General features: G+C 40.6%; 1 pseudogene; it reads left to right on the top strand.

Annotated features, from left to right (window-relative positions):
- LOC139471773 (uncharacterized) overlaps window positions 1–5,926 on the top strand; it is a 33,424-nt pseudogene extending 27,498 nt beyond the window's left edge.
- Window positions 5,927–6,858: the final 932 nt, after the last annotated feature.

Genomic DNA, 6,858 nt, shown 5'->3' with positions numbered 1-6,858 from the left:
ACAGACATGACCATCACCCCCCCCCCCCCCCCCCCCCCCCCACACACACACACACACACACACACACACACTGATACCAGCGCCCACACAACCACAGACATGACCATCACCACCCCCCAACACTGATACCAGCACCCACACAACCACAGACATGACCATCACCACCCCCCAACACTGATACCAACGCCCACACAACCACAGACATGACCATCACCACCCTCCAACACTGATACCAGCAACCTAACAACCACAGACATGACCTTCAACCCCCCCCCCCCACCCCAACATTGATACCAGCACCCACACAACCACAGACATGACCATCACCACCCCCCAACACTGATACCAGCGCCTACATGATGCATGTCATCGATCCCAATTGCATGGATCGATGCCCATGATGTCAATCACTAGATTGTCTGGTCCAAATACGATTATTTTACAGACCGATGTCATATACCTGGATTATTGCTGAGTGCGTTGTTAAACAACAAACAAACAAACAAACCAATACAAATGAACACCCTCATCACCATCACCATCACCATCACCATCATGCCCACAATCAACATGGCGCAATATTTTATGTCTGTGTAAAGATTGTGTGAACTTTTACTGAAGAACATCAGAGCTCCAGATAAGCTTTTGGTGTTGTGGGTATTTTACACATGCATTTAAAAATCATTGGCTATCAGTAATTCTATCTGGGTATTCAAATTTCTGTTACCCACTAGTTTTTACACATGTGGGTATTTAAGTTCAATATTTAAAAACACTATTCATGTAGTCCCTGCAAACTGGTGTTGTGTTGGTTCGAGAGCTTTATAGGACTCAAAAATACCACGATTCTTCCACAAGAAAGTGTGATAGCAAATGATCATGATGTAACTGTCATTGTGGAGTTTGGCAAGGTTGAAGGAATGCCCGTTTTCTGATTTGCCAATCGAATACGCAGGGTTACTTCACAATATTTTGATGATGCGCACAAGTTTTATTTTTGTAGCGTATCTGTAATGTTCGTTGCGTATTTGATACGCCTGGATGCTATTTTACTGCGTATTTCTGCATTTCTTATGCGTATTTTACGCAGATACGCAGCTTATTTGGATCTCTGGAACCTTGCTTTGCTCTGTTTTACAGCTGTGAAATCCTGGTTTGACATGTTTGAAAGGAAAGAGGGCTTCCTGTGTTACATCCTCCGCTACTTCCTACTCCTCAACTGGAAACACAACCTCTGTATCACAGAGATGGAGTTCTGTGCGCTCGTCGCCCTCATGTTTGGTTACAGAGACGAACGATGGTACCAAGGACTCAGCTTGAAGCCTTCTCCACGCTGTGTGACCATGAGTGCCTGGTTCCAGGTGAGTTCTGGTTGCCGTAGCAACTTTGATGTTTGGTAACAGAAATGAATCTTTCAATGCTGTTATGATACCAACTTCAGTGCGTGTTTCTGGTAACCTGGCTTGATCAAAGATGAACCGAAGTGCTAGTGTTAAAGCCTCCTTTCTCTCCAGTATGATGACATTGTTACATGTCGATTCCCAAATTGAAACATGTTCACCCAGAAATCTACGTAAAAGAACTTAGTGTGAAACCAACAAACAACCAACAAATGGTATACAATTGTATTACAAACTCAACCAGGTTTACAAATCAACACAAATTACTGCATAGCAATTACAATAGGAGTACACATTTGAGTGGTAGTACCATATTCAATGGCAGTATGTGATATGTTGGCAGTGGTCAGTATCAAATACATAAAAAACAGTAGGATCTCAAAAGTCAGTGATAATAGTATATTATAATGGTAGTCAAGCTTCCGAGAATGGCTTTGGCAGGGAATCAGGGTGATGAGTGAACCTCACAGGAAAGCTGGTCTTGATATTGTGAAATGGGTGAGAGATGCGAGAGGCATGCTCTTGACCCCTTATATACAGTCAAACTAGCTGCGGACCGCTTCCTTGGTCTAAGGGTAGAGTGTCCGCCCGGAGAGCGGAAGGTCCGGGGTTGGATCCCCGACCGCGTCATACCAAAAGACGTTAAAAGATGGTACTTGTTGTTACCCTGTCTGGCGCTCGGCAATAAGGGGCTAAAACAAGGACTGGTCGGCTCGGAGTCAGTATACTGTGTCTGAGTGGGGTATTCATGTTAAACTGCGGCATGGTATCTCAGTGAGCTAGCACTATCAATCGGCATCAGTCCGGACTAGTACAAGCAGCCACACACACACATACACATGCATGCACGTCGCTATATAAGTGCAATAATCTTGGAGCAACGTTAAACCCCATTTCACTTCACCTCACCATACTAGCCACGGGGAAGTTCCTCACAACATAGAACATTCTCCATGTTTCTATAACACACATTCACAGTCAATGTTATACAGTCGTTTACATACCGCACCAGCATCTGGATACAGAAACTTCCTGACGACTGCTTCCATTAAATAGTACTACATTCCTGGCAACTAACCACTGTTCAAACACGATGCAATGAGCGTCTACCGAATCTCAACAGAAACAATGTAACACTGTTACAATCATTGTTGAACAATAAAATTTACTGCCATATTACAAGATGTTCGTGATCTAAGGTGGGTTCTTGTAACCTTTAGAACTGTCGTGTTTGAACGATGATTGAGGAGACTCTGTAACAGATATTTTGAGGAAAAGATGCTTTGACTGTTTGTCTGATGTGTGTTATCCGTTGGCATGAACATATTTCATTGGATCACTGAAGCTGAAGCTTGGCATTCTTCATCCCACCATTATAGAATCTAAAATGATACAATTTTCAATATGGCTGCCAGTATTTGAAACTGCTGGACTGATTGTCAATTTGATAACGCTGACATTTGAGATAGATGTACCTTCCTATTGTGACATCATAGTTGTTGAAATCGTTGGGATCTGAGTGAGTTTTTTGTTTGAAATAATCGAAACAAATACAACAAACCTTATAAATCTTCTTTCACAACTCATAGGGCTTTCAAAGCTGTTAAATGTGTAATCATCGCACAAATTGGCTTTCCATTGTCGCTGCTGAGTGCGTTGTAATTTTTAAAATTATATTTTAAATTTTGTGTAAAAAATAATATATATTATTTAAACTTAAAAATAATGTTTAAACAATTTAAAATAGTTTGTCGGGTGGTTTTAAGCTGCTGTGAACAGAATTTCAGAACTGTTATAGCATCCCGGCTTAATGTGGGAGGAAACTAATGGTTATAGTGCGGGTCCTGGTAAGACCAAGGGATGTAACTCTGCCTGGCACTTTTGACAACTTCAATGGGCTAATCATGCTCTCTATCATATAATATTACAGTATACCCAAACTTCATTACTGCAGATTAAGAAGCACTGATTAAATTTAGTAATTGTTTAAATACATCAAGTGTCATGTTCATGATGGCCTTCCAGATAGGTTTTACATATGTCAAGGTCAGACAGATTGACAGGACAAATATGTGCCAAATTCAAATTGCAAACGAAAATTTGGTAAAATTGGAACTGTTGGAACAAACACAATTCAAATGTGCCCATGGCGGGGGACAATCATAATGCTGTTTTCATGTTCATGATGAATTCATTTGTATTGTTTGTTGCCTAATGCTGCACTCAGCAATATTCCAGCTATATGATGGCGGTCTGTAAATAATCAAGACCAGACCAGACAATCCAGTGATTGATATCATGAGCATCTATCTACACAATTGAGATACGATGACATGCATCACCCAAGTCAGCGAGTCTGACCACCCGATCCCGTAAGTCGCCTCTTACGACAAGCATAGTCACCATTTATGAGAAGCATGGGTTGCTGAAGATCTAACCCAGATCTTCACAGGTGTCTGATGACATAAAGTGATCCTAGTGCCTGTCTCTTTTTACGGCTTTATAGGACTCGTCTTTTACAGTTTACATAAGCTTCTATATTCTTTCAGTTACACACAACCAAATGTTGTCCCATAGACTTCTATAGTAACGTTATATTTTAAAAAAAATAACTAAGCATTCAACAGCTATTACCTGTACGTGTGTGCACAGTTTGGCCTTAGAGCAGCAATAAAAAATGACAAGCTTAGCCAGCTTCTTTTTCGAGTACTGGAAGCTAACCCCCAGTTTCGCACCAAATGTCACCTACTTGAAAATAGCTGTGGTCACATTCAGCATAAGTCATCATGTTGAAAAAGACAGTACTAAATATACAAAAACATGGTAAGTTTTAATAACTGGATGGATGTACATTTGAAAGACATAAAAATCTTACAGAATATCCTCTAATCACAGCCTGCAGATATCTCTCGATCTGCACTGAAGGCTCCTACGAAAACCGCACTGTCCAAACTGGTTCTGATTTGGTCTAGTAGAACCTTTACACTCCATAAACAAACAGTATTGTAATGAGGGATGGTGAAGATGCTGTTTTCTTGTTCTGAGTTGTGTTGTAAGATGGTAATGCTTCAGTAATGTTGAAACATGTTTAATATTTCCATTATTCCAGAGTTTATACATGCATGCTTATATACTTATTACACTACAGTATTGTAATGAGGGATGGTGAAGATGCTGTTTTCTTGTTCTGAGTTGTTTTGTAAGATGGTAATGCTTCAGTAATGTTGAAACATGTTTAATATTTCCTTTATTCCAGAGTTTATACATGCATGCGTATATACTTCTTGGAGGGGCGTTGTACCTAACCAAGGAGTTCCCAACACCAGCTGATGTGTTCTCTGGAGCCGTGTGGACTGCGTACTATACGTGCTCAACAGACAAAGGTAAATATAAAATGTCAATGCCAGAGACCAACTGAACATCCACCGAAATAGATTCCATTGTATAGTAAAGGCTAAAAAGTGGTGAAAATTATATGAATGGATCACTGAAAATCACTGATCACACCAGGTGCTTGCGAAAAGTGTAAGCGTCTCCTGACTTTCAGGTAGCACCCGTAGCACTCACACACTTTGCATAAAAAACATACGGCAGGGGACATCATGCCAGAAATGGGCTTCACACATCGATCCTGGATCTTTGTCGTGATGAACCGATGATTTTACCACCAGGCTCCCGCACTGCTCACTTTGTACTGATGCTCTAAGTAACCCCTGTCCTCTTTTCTTGTTAATCTCGTTTGTTGGAATATTGGCTGTTGTGTCAAATGGACAACACATATCAATACTCCATTCCATCATGGGCATGGAGCTTGTTGTACTGAATTTCAACATTATGTAGTTGATTCTGTAGTATTTGTTTGTTTGTTGTTTTACGCCGCACTCAGCAATATTCCAGCTATATGTGGGGGTCTTTAAATTATCGAGTCTGGACCAGACAATCCAGTGATTGACATCATGAATGGTCTACGCAATCGGGATACAATGACATGCATCAACCAAGTCACCGCGTCTGACTACCAGATCTCGTTAGTCGCCTTTTACAGCAAGCATAGGTTGCTGAAGACGTATACCACCCCGGATCTTCACAGGTTGAATGCTGTAGTAAATAGTTAGTTTTTGATTCTCTCTATATCCAATATCTGAGCTGCACATCTGGAACACCAGAGTGAATTTCAACTTTATTTTGAACTGACTGTGAAGTTTTTATGTCTTTTAAAATATGAGTTTAAAAAATGGAACATGACATGAAAAGCTCGAAAGTTCAACATCTACTTCCATGTAGTAAAGATGACATGAATTCTCAAAACTTTAAAGGTAATTTTCTTTTTGCAAAGAAGAATATAAACTCTTTCAGAACTGCCCAAGAAAGCGTTGAGGCGCTGTAGACAAGACCTGGAGCTGGCCTTTAGGCTAAACAGGGACATCATCCGAGAACTAAGCCATGATGTATTTGACTGTGATGACCTTGGAGTCCTGCTCAATAAGTCAGTCAAGTCAACAAGATAACTAGTGGTCAAGGAGAGAATGGGCATTTTTATGTCACTTATTTCACACAAAGCAATGACCTTTTTCGAAAAGACAAACTTGTGTTGTGCACAGAATCTGGTTCACATCAAACCTGAGCAATAGATTCGTTATCAATGATGTCTGATCTCAAACACACATCTTCCCGACCCAAGGGAGTTAACTGATTATAAAAGTCCAGTTTCCAACCTTGGTGAACTAGACTGGAATCATGGAGTTATATTATGGCTGGACTTATGAATCTATGCATTGTCCAATCAAAATCACGAAACAAGAGTCTTCCTCCAGCAGAATGGCATCAGAACCACGCAGTGGCCTGCCCTCAGTCCCCAATATATACCACTGACCACCTGTGGGACGAGATTCAAAGATGGCTGAATGACTTCTGACTAAGGCCGACAACTGCAGCTGAACTGCATCAGGCGTTCCTCGGAGTGTGGGCGCAAGTTCCTATGGCCTTCATCAACCGCCTCATCCATTCCATGTATCGACATTGCACGGCAGTCATCAATGCACATGGCGGACACACTAGATACTGACATGTGATGCCATTTTCTCAGAGACAAGTGTTGTGTTTCACTTTAAGAACATTTAACACTTTAATTTCAACCTTGATGATCAGTTTTGCCAAGTTTCATCTTTTTAATATGTCTCAAAGTATGTTTACAGTGTTTGGACAAATAAGGTTTCTCATATATCTATCCATGGTGATGTTTCTTTTGCGGTTCAGTATACTTTATGATGTTCATATTGAATGAACAAGTGCTAGTCCTGGAGTGCAAATCAGTTGTCATCTCAAACATCTCAAGGTCTGGTCACTTTCTTCTGGAAATACGTCCATTAAAAATTGAACTTGAAATGTTGTGGCGATGATATGTTGTTGATGCAACATAATGCACTTATGTTATATTGATGAAGCTAAAAAAGAAGGA

Source organism: Haliotis cracherodii, unplaced genomic scaffold (assembly GCF_022045235.1).
Source record: "Haliotis cracherodii isolate W230 unplaced genomic scaffold, xgHalCrac1.p SCAF_23, whole genome shotgun sequence".
In the NCBI taxonomy this organism is placed as follows: Eukaryota; Metazoa; Mollusca; class Gastropoda; order Lepetellida; family Haliotidae; genus Haliotis; species Haliotis cracherodii.
This window is presented reverse-complemented; position numbering and strand designations above follow the sequence as displayed.